Below are 15,374 nucleotides of genomic sequence, written 5' to 3'. Positions count from 1 at the left end.
TGTTATTTTAAGCCAATCGTCGGCCTCAGGTAAGAGACACAACTCTCGGCTTTTTAAAGAAAGAATATATTTATTTGAAATAGAAATAAGTATTGGATGAGTGAGCTTGACCCAAATAAGGGTAGTCATCTGAAGGATACTACAAAATCACTGAGAGTGTCAACTAATAAAAGTGTACTATTGTCAAATACCATAGCTTTAGATTGAAAATAAAATCACTTTAAATGTATAGTGTACTGTATTTTGTCCAAAGCCAATTTTTTATATTTTTTATACAGTTTTTTAAAATGTAAAAAAAATGTTGTAATATATCGACTATCGTAGAATGAGTATTAGTAGATATAATATGATGGTTTTACCTCACTTTTGGCGTTTTAGAGGCACTTTTAGGGCACTTTTTATAGGGGAAAAATGAGAAAAATTAGTGGCTCATTTTTTTGGCCACTTTTTTAAAGACCCAGCTCTCGACCTATACACCCCTATATAAACTTTCTACTTTTTTAATACTAAAAAACATGTCTGGAATATGGCTCATTTTTTTGGCCACTTTTTAAAAGACCCGGCTCTCGTCCAATACAAGCCCATACAAATGTTCAAACTCCATTAAAATTTTAAATCCACATTCATTCACAAGTATATTCTCAAAATCATGTGAGGTTTGCGCGCGAACTCGGGCATGCTCCCGGCTTATGACGCGCTCCCTTGGACATCCTTAGTGGAAATCCATGAGTTCTGGCTACTTGGGAACCCAAGCCATTTGACATACAATGAATCACCCTTTCTCCTAATTACCTTCTCTACCAAATACATGTCCTTATACTTGGTCTTTAACAACTCCTCTGTATAGAAGCCTCCCCTGATTATATTGCCATTTTCATCTTTCAAGATATAAGTCACAGGCTTTGTATTCTTAACTTCTGCTATTGTAAATAGTTCCCCTGTCCAATTTGGAGTATAACCTTTACTAAAAACATGTTTATACTTGGAAATCCTTACGCTATCGCCTACCTTATATCTTGGTTTTTTAACTTGCACTACTTTAGAAGTCAACCTCTCATGCACATATTTACTGTTCTTAATACTCACTTGGTTAGGCTTCATTCCTATAGATCTATGCACTTTATTATTATATTTTCGAATTAACTTTGGAAGTAAATCCAACCATTTATAACTCCCCTGAGCACTAAATTCCCTATATAACCAATTCTTTAAAGTTCTCTGAAACCTCTCCACAATTGCAGCCTTAGTTGTAGAAAATGTGTGATAGTGATTAATATTTAATTTTTTCATTAGTTTGTTAAAATATTGATTAAAAAATTCTTTTCCATTGTCAGATTGAATGTTTTTAACCCCCTTTGGTAGAATGGTTTTAATGGCTTCTGTAACCACTAACCCTGTCTTATTCTTTAGTGGAGCAGCATAAGCTTTTTTAGAAAATGTATCTATTAAAGTTAAAATATATTTATTGCCAGAATTTTCTCTAGCATAGTTTTGCATATCAATTAAATCTATTTGTACGGTTTCATTTATACCTAATACTTTGAAAGACCTTCTTATGAAATTCTTTCTTGCAGGTTTATGAAGTTCGTATGCAATTTCATTCATTTTTTATAACATCATCCTTTCCTGTAACTCTAAATACATCACCATTAGCCCCAATCAATAGATTATCTTCCATTCTTTTAAATACATAGTTTTCTGGTATATATGGTCTATTATCTATATACTTAAATCCACTCAAAGATGTGGGGTCAGCAACTAATAAATCAGGATTGTATTCCATCAAATTAAAATTTTTTTCTCCATACACAAATTTCGATCCATCATAACGCATAGCTTGTGACATTAGACAAATATCATCCAAATGTTTCCCCTCTGGTAGATTTCTTATAAATTGATTTTTGGCATCCCAACAATATAGTTTTTTATTATAAGTTATAGTCTGTTCTTTTGTAACACAGTCAGTGTCATCAATGGCAGGTTTAACACGTACTAACCTTTTATTATTAAAATTCCAATAGCCTGCTTCCATTTTTGGAACTTGTGAAACATTCACAGCATCTTTACTATCTGTACCTTCCATCAAATTACTAATTTTCTGTTTCTTTGCATTCCAAACACCATTCTCTGATTCTAAAAATTCATAATTATTATCGTCTTGTATAAATTTACCATCTTCTTTTCGTATTAAAGTCTGTTGTAAAGTGGGCACATCATCTAAACTTTCACCCTTTTCTACATTAGTAATTTTCTGTTTCTTAGCATTCCAAACACCATTCTCTGATTCTAAAAATTCATAATTATTATTGTCTTGTACAAATGTACCATCTTTTTTTCGTATTAAAGTCTGTTGTAAAGTGGGCACATCATCTAAACTTTCACCCTTTCCCACATTAGTAATTTTCTGTTTTTTAGCATTCCAATTTTTATTCTTAGATTCTAAAAACTCATATTTAGTTTTACCTTGTAAAAAGACATCACCTTTTCTAGTTAATGTCTGTCCCAAAGTTGATACATCATCTACAAACTCCCCATCTTTAACATTACCAATTTTACGGTTTAAACCATTCCAACTATCGTCTTGTAAATTTAAAGTAGGTTCACTACTAGCCCTGGGTTCTGCAGGCTTATTATATGGATTATATAAACGATAAAATTTATCTATAAACATATTTTTATTTAATAAATAATTCCACTTTCTCTTAATTCCTCAATAATGGAATCTATTTCATTATCCACTCCTGAGTTACCGGCTTGGCGACTTAGCCAAAGAAGTCTTAACCTATCTACAAGCTCATTAGGATCATCCCAATAAATATAGTCTATTTTATTACCAGTCACTTGTCTCAAACCTTCACCAACAGATTTAAAAAGAGGTTTAATTATATTAAGATATTTAGTATGTCTATTACTTGAAATTGGTGCACCATCTTTGTAACTCTTTAAATGTCCATTTGTAGCTTCCAAAATTTCTTTATAATTTTGCAAATCAGCCGGAGTATAATCCTCAGGTTCTTTTAAAGTTAACAATTGCCACAAACCTTTTGTCCCCTTGTAGGTTTTATTTGCAATTGTAACATCATCATTGGCAATGTCAACTTCCTTATTTCCAATAAAAAATTTATTTGCTTCTCGTCTAATACCATATGTAGTGTCTGTCATACTACTTTTACTGAGGTAATTTCCTAAATAGTCTGATGCTAAAAGACCAAAATCTAATTTCTGTGGGGTGGATTGCTGTAATGGTTGCAATCTTGGTATTATTGGTATTCTAGATGGAGTCATTGGGAGAATCTCCATTCGAGGCCTCTCTGTTTTGGCAATTTTTTTTAATTCTTGTAATGGCTCTATTAAAGGTTGGAATGTTTGAAACCTCTCTTCAGCCTCTAGAAACCTGCCACGTTTTAAAGCTCTATATTTCTCTCGTATTTGATTTGCAGAGTCAACCAATTCTTGTTGAATGTTTTTCATCTTTTATTTACATTTTATTTATCTCATTTGACAAAGGATTGTACTCAAACACTTTATCATGTATTATCAAACAATATGCAGATGTATTTGCTGGTACATTTTCTGCAGTTTCAATCTCTAATTTAATATCAACAATTCCTTCCTTCACTGTTTCGTTCTGTCTAGAACAGTCTATTACAATTAGTGGATATTTCTTCATAAACTCAGCCCTACTAATCATAGGATCTGGGATAGTATTATAGTAAGTCTCTCTAAACCTCATAAACATCTCATAAGCTTTAGAGACATCTCCATTTTCAAAGTCGAGATTTAAATCACTATAAGGATAATATTCAGAGTTTAGAAATACTTTGAGATTTTTTAACTTACAGTGATCAAATTCATCAGTTCTTTTTCGTGCACTATTATCCCTAGCTGTTTGGAAACCAAATATAATATACCTAGGCTTCTCCAAACTTGAAGATGTCTTTACTGACCATGTATGTCTTGTAGTATTGGGATATGATGGAAGTTCATGCAACTCTAAGCTTCTAAATGCAATTTGCAAATTTTTATTTTGCAGTAACATCTTTTGTAACTGTAACTTTTCCCCATCTGATGGTATTACATGTGGCATCACCCATTGAATTGAGTTAAGTGTAATTTTGGGAATTGCATCAGCAGTACCACTGGCTGGAGCACTAGTGGTTGTTAATATACAATTCAAATCATTTTTGGATCTTTTCAACACCAATTCTTGTTTGACATTTACTAATACCTTATTAAAATCCTCAAATACACCCATTAACAGTTCTAATGGCAAACAAGTACTAAACTTGCCACCTTTATGGAACTCTTTTAAATTCGTGTCAGAATCAAATGCCACATTTGACAATTTAGTTGTTTTATTGTAAGAGCTCAATATTTTCATAAGACTAGAAATTCCTGGGTTTCTTACAATGTCTATTTCTTTACCTGCGACTTCATATCTAATTTCATCAAATAAGAATGCAAATGCATTATTTATAAAATGACCTTTATCATGATTTTCAATTTCTCCCTTAATATACAGATAACTCCTACACGGGAGAGTTAGCAAATCTTGATTATTAATACATATTCGAATTTCATCGGAATTATTTATTGCCAAAGTGTTGTGGGGAACATAGGAGTGATTTGTAATTTTAACCACACTATCGTCGAATTGGGATTTCCCTGTAACGTCTAGAAAATCTTCCATTTTTATTAATAGAAAATTTTAACTTTAGTCCTATTGATCGTAGGAACCTAGCATTTTGTACACTTATAGATAAATTCTTATAAATTCTCATATCTTTTTTATATGACAAGTAATTGTAGTTTCTTCTCCATTAAAGTCAATTGCCTTGTCATGCTGATCGGCAAATGTAATACTGACAACATCTAAACTTCTCTTATTTACAGGAAAATATATAATATTTCTTGGAACTTCAATAATTTTGTAGCCAGGAGGAGCTTCTGGATAAAAGCTATGTATGGTGTGTGATTTGTTTCCATTTAAATAGGACCCGTTTGCAATATTACATTTTACTCTAATCACATTTACATTATTAATGTTTATTTTATGTGTAGATTCAAACTGAACACCAGGAGTAGAAACACCTTTAAATCCCAATAAAACAGACCCTAAACATGGTTTTGTAAAATCAAACACGTGGCTAGAAAGTAATGTCGCTTTCATAGTTTTATTATTAGCTGTAAGGAAAAAGTCTGGGATTTGCTTTTGAATTTCCTTTGCAAGCTCAACCACCTCATATGTTCCTTCAGAAATTTCTATTGTAACTGGAGCTTTGTGGTCATAATAGAAAACATCATCACCTTCTCCAATTGTTAATTTGTTGCCTTTAAGTTGATTTAATTTTGGAATAAGCCCTTTGAATAAAAGTTTGACTTTAGTATTAATTAATGCTTCTCCATTCTTATGTATTATAACTTTAAGTTTACCATCTAATAACTGGTTTAAATCATCAACTAAGATCTCTCCCTTTGGTAATGTTTTTTTCTCTACTTTGTAATATGTTAAAGTATTAAGTGGTTTTTTTACATTAAATATAGAATTATAACTTTGAAAATCTACTAATCCAATTACATAATCATCATTTAATTCTATGGGAGGAAAGAACACTGACTTTAGCTCTGGCTCTGTACCCGAAAATGTTATAGTAAATGAATCCATTTTTATAAACAAAAATTTTTTATGAATGATAAACATAAAATTCCACAAATAGAACTATTTAAATCTTGTATTTGATCAGTAGTATAGAAGATTTTATGTCCCTCAAAATATTTAATTACTTCTTTTGGAGGTTGGATTCCAAATGGGTCAAAATAAATTACAATATCTTTATTTTTACGATATGCTGTCCAATGTGTGCCAGATGAACTGTCTAAATTAACTATTCCGCACTCTTTTACTCTTGGTGTTAGATTTTTTATCTCGTTTTTTAGGTACACCCCCCGGAAGTGAGGCACGTCTTTTGCGGCCTCTAACAGCTGGTAGTTGTCCATATTTTTTATTAAATTTTAATCCCATTCCCATCTTTGCTTTTGCCTTCATCAAATTTGTCACTGCATAAGCTGCAGCTCTTTCAGCAAGATTTGCATCCTTGGCCGTTACTCTAGTCCAAGCTAAGTCTGCTAATCTCATGTCTGCTTTGTTCCGAGCAGCGGTATCGGGATTATTCATGTAGAATATGTCATGCTCTTTACAATAAGAGTCTAGTTTATTTTTTGGAGGTACATTTTTAGCTAAATTCTCACGTATATTCGTTCCAGGTCCACAGTACCGATATGATGGTATGTGAAGTGGAAATGGAAGGTTATTTATAAGAGTATTCAATAACCCTCGACCCCTGTAAGGCTTTAGGAATAAACCTTTGCCCTTTTTACATGTTTTCTTATTATTTTTTACCATTTTTATTATATAAAAAATGTCTTTTATTCAACAAAAACACAAATTTAAAATAGTACATACTAAGGAAAATATACCAAAGAAGTTGGGTCTTTTTCCTACCAATATTCGATGTGTTATTTGTGGTCCCAGTGGAAGTGGGAAAACGGTTGTAATTTATAATTTAATTGTAAGAAAGGAAGGATTAAAATTTACAAATCTATATTTAATATCTAAATCTTTAGAACAAGAAAAATATAAAAAAATAATTGAAATATTTAGTTTGTGTGACGAAGTGAAATTACACACGTTTACTGACTGTGAAATCACACCAAATGATGTAAAATCACAGTCAGTTGTTGTATTTGATGATATAAATAGTCCAAATATTACACAATTTTTCTCAATGGGTCGACATAAAAATATTAACAGTTTTTACTTGTGTCAATCTTACAGCAAAGTACACAAACATTTACGTGATAATGTAAATTTCCTAATATTATTTAAACAAGATGATTTGAATTTAAAACATGTATATAACAATCATGTTGGTAATGATTTTTCATTTAACCAATTTAGAAATCTCTGTCATCAATGTTGGGATAAAACTAAATATGGCTTTTTTGTAATAGACAAAGAAAGGTTAAAGAATAATGGCAAATATAGATTTATGTTTGATCAATTTTATAATGACCAAGTGCAAGAGTATTGATACCATCTTCCAGAATAAACCTCTTGTCATCGTCAAACGATAGTACTTTCTTATTCATAGTTAAGGTTTGAAGGTGATGATTTGTAGATTTAATTCTTGTCACATTCTCATAGTAATTTTGTCCAGTTATAAGACAGTTTAAATAATGTTGATGTCTGAGGAGATGTTTAACTGTAGCACCATCAGCTCCTTTAGCTTTTTTGACCTCTAAAGCTTGCTTGTCTTCTTCATATAACCATTTTAGAGGAATATAAGAATATAACTTTGGTCTTAAACCACAATATTCATACATAATATGACCATCTAATTCGTCTTTAAACTTGCCAGTGACTTTTTTATTTTTATCAGAGTATAAGAAATGGTCTTTACTATATCCAGAGGTATCAAAATAGTGCAAGTCACATTCTATTTCCTTGTAAAAGTCCTCTGTAACTATAGAATACATTAAAGAATCTGTATCTGTCATAAGAAATCTTTTGTTCTTAAATTTTGACATATAATTATAGTGGAAATCGTACATTATTACTTTACTAATATCCAAAATGGTCATTCCCAAATATATCGGCTTATTAAACTTTACAACTAATTTATTTAAATGTATAGCATGCAAATTGTTATCGAACTTTTTGCTACAGTCGAACCTTAGATTAGTGACATATTTAGTTAATAGTGACTCATCCTTGAGATATATATCACGAAACTTGCGTTGATTCATAATTGTTCGACCAAAGAGACTATTATTTAACAATTTGTAAAAGTCTTTTTCGAAATCATTTTTAGCACATTTGCGTTTTTCAATATTAAAATTAATATAGGGCGCAAGCCATTTGGACTGTCTAAATTTTAAAATTCTGTGGTATTTTGTAGCAACCAAACCCAATTCCTCATATTTTTGTAATGCTTTATAATGTAAAATATATTTAGTTTTGTCATTTAAATTAGGTATTAATTTGCCATTCATTTTCTCAGGTGCTAATGGATAGTCATTATGTAAATCATGTAAGCTTTTATCATATTTTAAATCAACTTCTAAAATATATCCAAACTCATCATTTTGATTGTTTTTGTATATTTTGTAGTCTATCTCATTCGTCCAACGAAATCCATCCACAGGTAGTGTCTCACACATAGCTGTGGAGTATAGCGAGTTACAATCTAAATATATTAAATAGACACTCTCTTGATTGGGGTCATAATGTTCACCCATATATCTATTATTGGCTTTAGCGTAACGTGTGGAAATCATACTGACTCCTCCTCTGATTGCACTTTCTATGAACAAATGCATGTCAATATCTTGAAATAATTGTAATTTTATACCAGTCATTCTAAGACAGGCCTCCCATGTTAGTCCTGGAAGTGAATACATATGTACGGGGTCAAGTTTGTAATCTTTTAAACACAGGTCTCTAAATGTCTCAAAGACATCAGCCAGTAGCAATACATCTGTTTTAAGATATAAATCATGATATTCTTGTAAATTGTTTATATTAAAATGGGTCCAGACATTTTTAGCATGTTCATATTCATTGGGAGAGATATGTTCTTTAGTTAAAGTACTGTAAAATTTTTCAATTGGAGGTAGAGACTCTGTAAACTTATCTGGTCCTGTCATATATTCATAGGGAAATACGCCTTTGCGTTGTAGTAGTGGATTGTCTATAAATCTAAATGTATTTAAATTGGAAGCTAATTTGTATAATGGAAGGGATAGAAAGTTGTAGGAATCTAAAAATACTAAATCATCAACAGAGAATGAAATGTACTTTTCCATATCTTTGGCTATGCAATTTAATTTACGATTATATTTTCCTAAGTGTTGCATTATTAAATGTCCATCATAATTTTTCAAGTTATGGAAGAATACTGGTATTTTCTTTGTTACTTTATAGTTTAAATTACAATCATTGTGGGCAGCTCCACGGTATCGGCCATTTGAATGACAATGTTCCCGTACCCTATCAAAATATAGGGGCTTTTCGCAAATGTGACAATGTGTTGAGTTTTGGAAAGATGCCTCTTGCTCAGGAGTCATTACAAGGGGAATATATATCGCCATTTGACTTTTAATAAAATCATAAGTCTCAAATAATCTTTTGAAAAACACATCCATAACATTTGCACCACTATATAACTCTTCAGAAATAATCTTAGAATCTTTTACTACTACAAATGCAAATCCCGATGGAATATGTATATTGGAGTTTATAAAGCACTCAAAATCTGCATAAATCACAAATGGGGCTTTAAGTTGATATTTATAGTTTTTAAATTGTAATGTATCTTGTTTAGACATTTCCACTCTTTGTGCATCAAAGTTTTTACAATATGTTATATGATGTTCTAATTTATCTTTGGTGTAAAAATGTTGTAAACAAAACTTGCAAAAATACTTCTTATTGTTATGTTTTGTAGAGTAAAACATTAACCTATCAAAATCACGAATTAAACAGTAATGTGATTTACGACCTTCTTGTAATAATAATAAATCTATATGAGTATTACTATTTAGTTTGGTGGTTTTTAATGGATATATAAATTGTTGGTCTTCAACTCCAAATACATTAACACTTATATTATTCTTTTTTTCAAATTGATCTATGTCAGATATTTTTACGGGATATTTTATGTTTGTCATATTTAACTGATTTTCATAGGGTGCATATTTCGATACCCTTTCAGCATTTTTTGCATTCCTTGGATATAAAGCTGCTAAAATTGACCAAAGGAAGCATTTATTGTCAGAATTCCTTATATTTAAAACTGCATGTTTTGATTGAATACTTTTTGGTGTGGGGATATATGACGTTGGAGTTAGGGGCTTATACTTGTAAACGTGCAACTGCCAATATTTAGTGTGGTCATATATCCATCCACTACCTTCCGCTTGATATTTGTGCATGGAAGCGTCAATCTTTAAAAGAGCATTTTCAATTTGAGGCTTTAAATCTCTCTTCTCAATGGTAAGGATAGTAAGGCTTCTGAAATCTGCAATACATTCTTTCTCATTAACTAATTTTCCATTTTGATCTATTGTATATTTTATAAATTTGATTCTCCTTACTAAAGTCCATTTTATCGGTAGAGGACAAGACTGAAGAGTACTTTTAAGTTCAGTTTTAATCGATTCACCAACAAATTTAATCATTGTATATGGACTTTTGTTACAAGAATTTACATGTCTTTTAAAATGGCCAACAACATTTCTTTTACAGAAATTACAAGTCTTGTGACTTTGTAATATATGAGATTTTAGAGCCACATTATTATCACAGATTAAATCACACAGTTTACATACCTTCATTTGATGTTTTAAATTGTAGTGGCGAATAAGGTTGCTTTTTTTGGAGAGGGATGCGAAACAATGTTGACATGTAGTCTTCATTTTTATATATGTAACTAAAAAACTAGGTTGGCATCTTCTATACAGTAGAAATTATATTTTGACAATTTCAATTAATGAGAAATAATAATTTGAATCAGAATTTTATATTTTAATATTCAAAACAATCTCATACAATAAGATTTGGCAATTGTAATTTTCTAAATCAAAACTAAATCCAAAATCTTAAAAAAAAAATACTTTTTAGCAATTCAGATTGCTGAGTCTACATATATACAGAGTGAGTAATACCTATTTTAAAGGGGACTTGACAAAATTATATAGTGAGTATAATTCGGCTAAGTTTTTAAATAATAACTTGTATGTACATTTTTGACTCAAAGTCCCCCCCGTGAGTGAATTTGGATAAGTTTTTAAATAATAACTTATGCACACTATTGACTCAAAGTCCCCCGGTGAGTAAATTTGGCTAAGTTTTTAAATAATAACTTGTGCACACTATTGACTCAAAGTCCCCCCGTGAGTGAATTTGGCTAAGTTTTTAAATAATAACTTGTACACACTATTGACTCAAAGTCCCCCCATGAGTGAATTTGGCTAAGTTTTTAAATAATAACTTGTGCACACTATTGACTCAAAGTCCCCCCGTGAGTGAATTTGGCTAAGTTTTTAAATAATAACTTGTGCACACTATTGACTCAAAGTCCCCCCGTGAGTGAATTTGGCTAAGTTTTTAAATAATAACTTGTATATATTTTTGACTCGCTTAAAAATAGTAATAACAAAATAAGTTACTTTTTTGGATAGAGAAGCAGCACACAGTTGACATGTAACTAAAAAAACAATTGGTGGAAATTACATTTTAGACAATTTCAATTAATGGGAAATAATAATTTAAATCAGAATTTTAAATTTTAATATTCAAAACAATTTCGTACAATAAGATTTGGCAATTGTAATTTTCTAAATCAAAACTAAATCCAAAATCTTAAATAAAAATACTTTTTAGCAATTCAGATTGCTGAGTCTACATATATACAGAGTGAGTGTTAGTTATAGAGAAGACTATGTTACCTATGTTAAAAGGGACTTGACAAAATTATATAGTGAGTATAATTCGGCTAAGTTTTTAAATAATAACTTGTGCAAACTTTTGATTTGAAGTCCCCCCGTGAGTGAATTTGGCTAAGTTTTTAAAAATAGACTTATATACATTTTAAGTTCCTTGGTGAGTAAATTTGGCTAAGTTTAAAAAAATAACATGTACACACTTTTGATTTGAAGTCCCCCCGTGAGTGAATTTGGCTAAGTTTTTAAATAATAACTTGTGCACACTATTGACTCAAAGTCCCCCCGTGAGTGAATTTGGCTAAGTTTTTAAATAATAACTTGTACACACTATTGACTCAAAGTCCCCCCATGAGTGAATTTGGCTAAGTTTTTAAATAATAACTTGTGCACACTATTGACTCAAAGTCCCCCCGTGAGTGAATTTGGCTAAGTTTTTAAATAATAACTTGTGTACACTATTGACTCAAAGTCCCCCCGTGAGTGAATTTGGCTAAGTTTTTAAATAATAACTTGTGCACACTATTGACTCAAAGTCCCCCGGTGAGTGAATTTGGCTAAGTTTTTAAATAATAACTTGTATATATTTTTGACTCGCTTAAAAATAGTAATAACAAAATAAGTTACTTTTTTGGATAGAGAAGCAGCACACAGTTGACATGTAACTAAAAAAACAATTGGTGGAAATTACATTTTAGACAATTTCAATTAATGGGAAATAATAATTTAAATCAGAATTTTAAATTTTAATATTCAAAACAATTTCGTACAATAAGATTTGGCAATTGTAATTTTCTAAATCAAAACTAAATCCAAAATCTTAAATAAAAATACTTTTTAGCAATTCAGATTGCTGAGTCTACATATATACAGAGTGAGTGTTAGTTATAGAGAAGACTATGTTACCTATGTTAAAAGGGACTTGACAAAATTATATAGTGAGTATAATTCGGCTAAGTTTTTAAATAATAACTTGTGCAAACTTTTGATTTGAAGTCCCCCCGTGAGTGAATTTGGCTAAGTTTTTAAAAATAGACTTATATACATTTTAAGTTCCTTGGTGACTGTTCAAAATACTCTAAGTGTTTAAAAATAGACTTATATACATTTTTTACAAGTTCCTCAGTGACTCAATTCAGCTAAGTTTTTAAAAATGGACTCGGGAAATTAGCTACACTCCTAAGTTAAAAGAAATACAGAGTACGAGTACAAGCATCAATTACGTCACCAATTGATCCCATGACCCGACACGCGACAACATATTACAATAGTCTAGCTTAGATGTCAAAGACTTACCAAAACAAGAAGATCCAGGTGGAAGAGTGAGTGATGATTCCATAGAATGCCCCCCTTATATACCACAAAATTGTCTAAATTAATTTAGAACTTAACAATGGAAATTGAACAAACTGAAATTGAACAATTGAATAATTGAGGTCAATCAATCAAACATATTTGGTAATTGTCTAAACCTGCCCCAGACAGACTGGCGCCAGACAGACAGAGAATGTTGACAATTGGTTTTGATTGGGGTCATTAGGTTACACTCACAGTCATTCATTTGAGTCGGGCATAGTTTACGCATAGCCATAAGCATGCCCGAGTTCACGCACAAACCTCGCATGATTTTGAGAATATACATAGGAATGGATGTGGATTTGAAATTTTAATGGAGTTTGAACATTTGTATGGGCTTGTATTGGACGAGAGCCGGGTCTTAAAAAAAGTGGCCAAAAAAATGAGCCATATTCCAGACATGTTTTTTAGTATTAAAAAAGTAGAAAGTTTATATAGGGGTGTATAGGTCGAGAGCTGGGTCTTTAAAAAAGTGGCCAAAAAAATGAGCCACTAATTTTTCTCATTTTTCCCCTATAAAAAGTGCCCTAAAAGTGCCTCTAAAACGCCAAAAGTGAGGTAAAACCATCATATTATATCTACTAGTATTATAGGCCTAAGAGACATCTAGCGGAGACTAGATGAACTAATTTCGAAAGGTTGGGAGGAAACTGCTGTACAAGAGATGGCAAAGGCAGCCGAAGAAGAAATCCGCTTAGCTAAAGAACGTGGCGACGTCAACAAAGAAGGGGTTCCTTTGTTGACAGTTGTCGCTGACGGAAGCTGGGCAAAGAGGTCATACAGGAGAAACTACAACTCTCTATCAGGAATGGTAAGTGTTATTACTAAAAAATTCTCACTAATTAATACAAATAGAAATTGACGCTTATAGTATCGTTAAATTATATTAGTACAAACCATCTTATTATAAACATAAAAAGTAAAGTACCGGTAAGTGATAAAAAGTATTGAACAATTGTTATCTCATAAGTGAAGCATAATCTATTACTCAAAATTGACTTGTTCAATTTTATGTCTGTTATTATAAAATCATGAATGAAAATTGAACCGAATAATACACAAATTACGTAATATAAAAGCACATACTTCGAGTTAAAAATAATATTTGTACTAAAACTCGTAAAAATGTTAATGTTATGAATTTCTTATTTTAGGCGGCCATCGTTGGATACCATACTCGACAAGTTTTGTACTTTTAGTTCTTCATGTTTGTCATACGTTTTCCGGTTCATGGCACGAACATTCATTGCAGACAGCAGCCGTTCTAAGGCGACAAATCCTCCGCCATTGGTAATAGAACCGGCTACTGCTGCACTGTTTATGTCCATTGACATTGCATTTTCCCGAGGTTCAGGCTCACTCCATATTGTCTGTTTGATGTGGCACATGTTGCAATCAAACACAAACCCACTCCTAAGCCCTCTTTTTATTTCATTAACTAATTTCAGGTTTCTGAGGGAACAGCCAAATTGAGGCGCATGTTCACTTAGTTGGACAAATTGATCAACTAAATAACAAATGTCAACTATTCTACGACCGGTAATATCACAGTTGCCCAAACAGTCAGTAGGATCAGATGGCGTGGAATTGTCTACAATTAGAGGTAACAAATTTCCATCCTCTTCCCCACAGCTCATCGCCTCATCAGCAATCAGCTCCTCAACATCACTACTTAGTTTTCTTTTTCTACTTCCCACAACACCAGAATCTCTCAACACTCTCCACTCAGCCAACCTTTCACCACCTCTGTTTTTCACCTTTCTTCGCAACGGTCGTTTTTTATTTCCCATGACACCACACAAAAACCACACACGTGAATAAATAGAAACACACGAAACAACTTGTTACATTTGTAAGTAAGTAGCACTACGAATTATTACTAGGGAACTCTAAACGACACTGGACTTGTGGACACAGCAGACCAATTAGGTTGCTATCCTAGAACATAACCTCACAGTTCACAATAATGTCTAGGATGGAATTGGCGCGAAAATAAGAAATACAAGGTGTAGGGGGGGGGTAGTGTAGTGGGGTCTTGGGTGGGGCGAGTGCAATGTGTCTCGTGGTTACAGTGTGTACGGCCGAGACGTCGACCAAGGTGGGAGGGGGTAGGTAGCTAGCTATCTATGCTGTGATCGACCTAGAGGCTTAGGAGATTGCGTTCCCCACAGATATCTATCATGTCTCGGTGGTGTAGTGGTTGTCGCACCGGAAATATGTTTTAAAGGTTCCGGTTCGAAACCTCTGGGTGTACAAACTTTTTGATTCGATTTCTTAATTATCGTTATAGCTTATAGTTTGGTTAGGTTATGACGGTTTGATTTTATAACTATAAATTATATAATTGAATTTGAGGCATTTAAAATTTTATTTTATAAACAGAACAATTTTTATACCAGCAGACTAATTCGTTCTAATGCATCTGTAAATATTAGTTAAATTATGAAATTTGCCCGTTATCACATGAAACGAATATAATTTAATGCCTTAAATGTATATATTGTATTTAAACATTT

The sequence above is a fragment of the Macrosteles quadrilineatus genome, unplaced genomic scaffold, assembly GCF_028750875.1.
Source record: "Macrosteles quadrilineatus isolate MER2022 unplaced genomic scaffold, UCM_ALF_1.0 Scaffold_9__3_contigs__length_116548681, whole genome shotgun sequence".
In the NCBI taxonomy this organism is placed as follows: domain Eukaryota; kingdom Metazoa; phylum Arthropoda; class Insecta; order Hemiptera; family Cicadellidae; genus Macrosteles; species Macrosteles quadrilineatus.
This window is presented reverse-complemented; position numbering follows the sequence as displayed.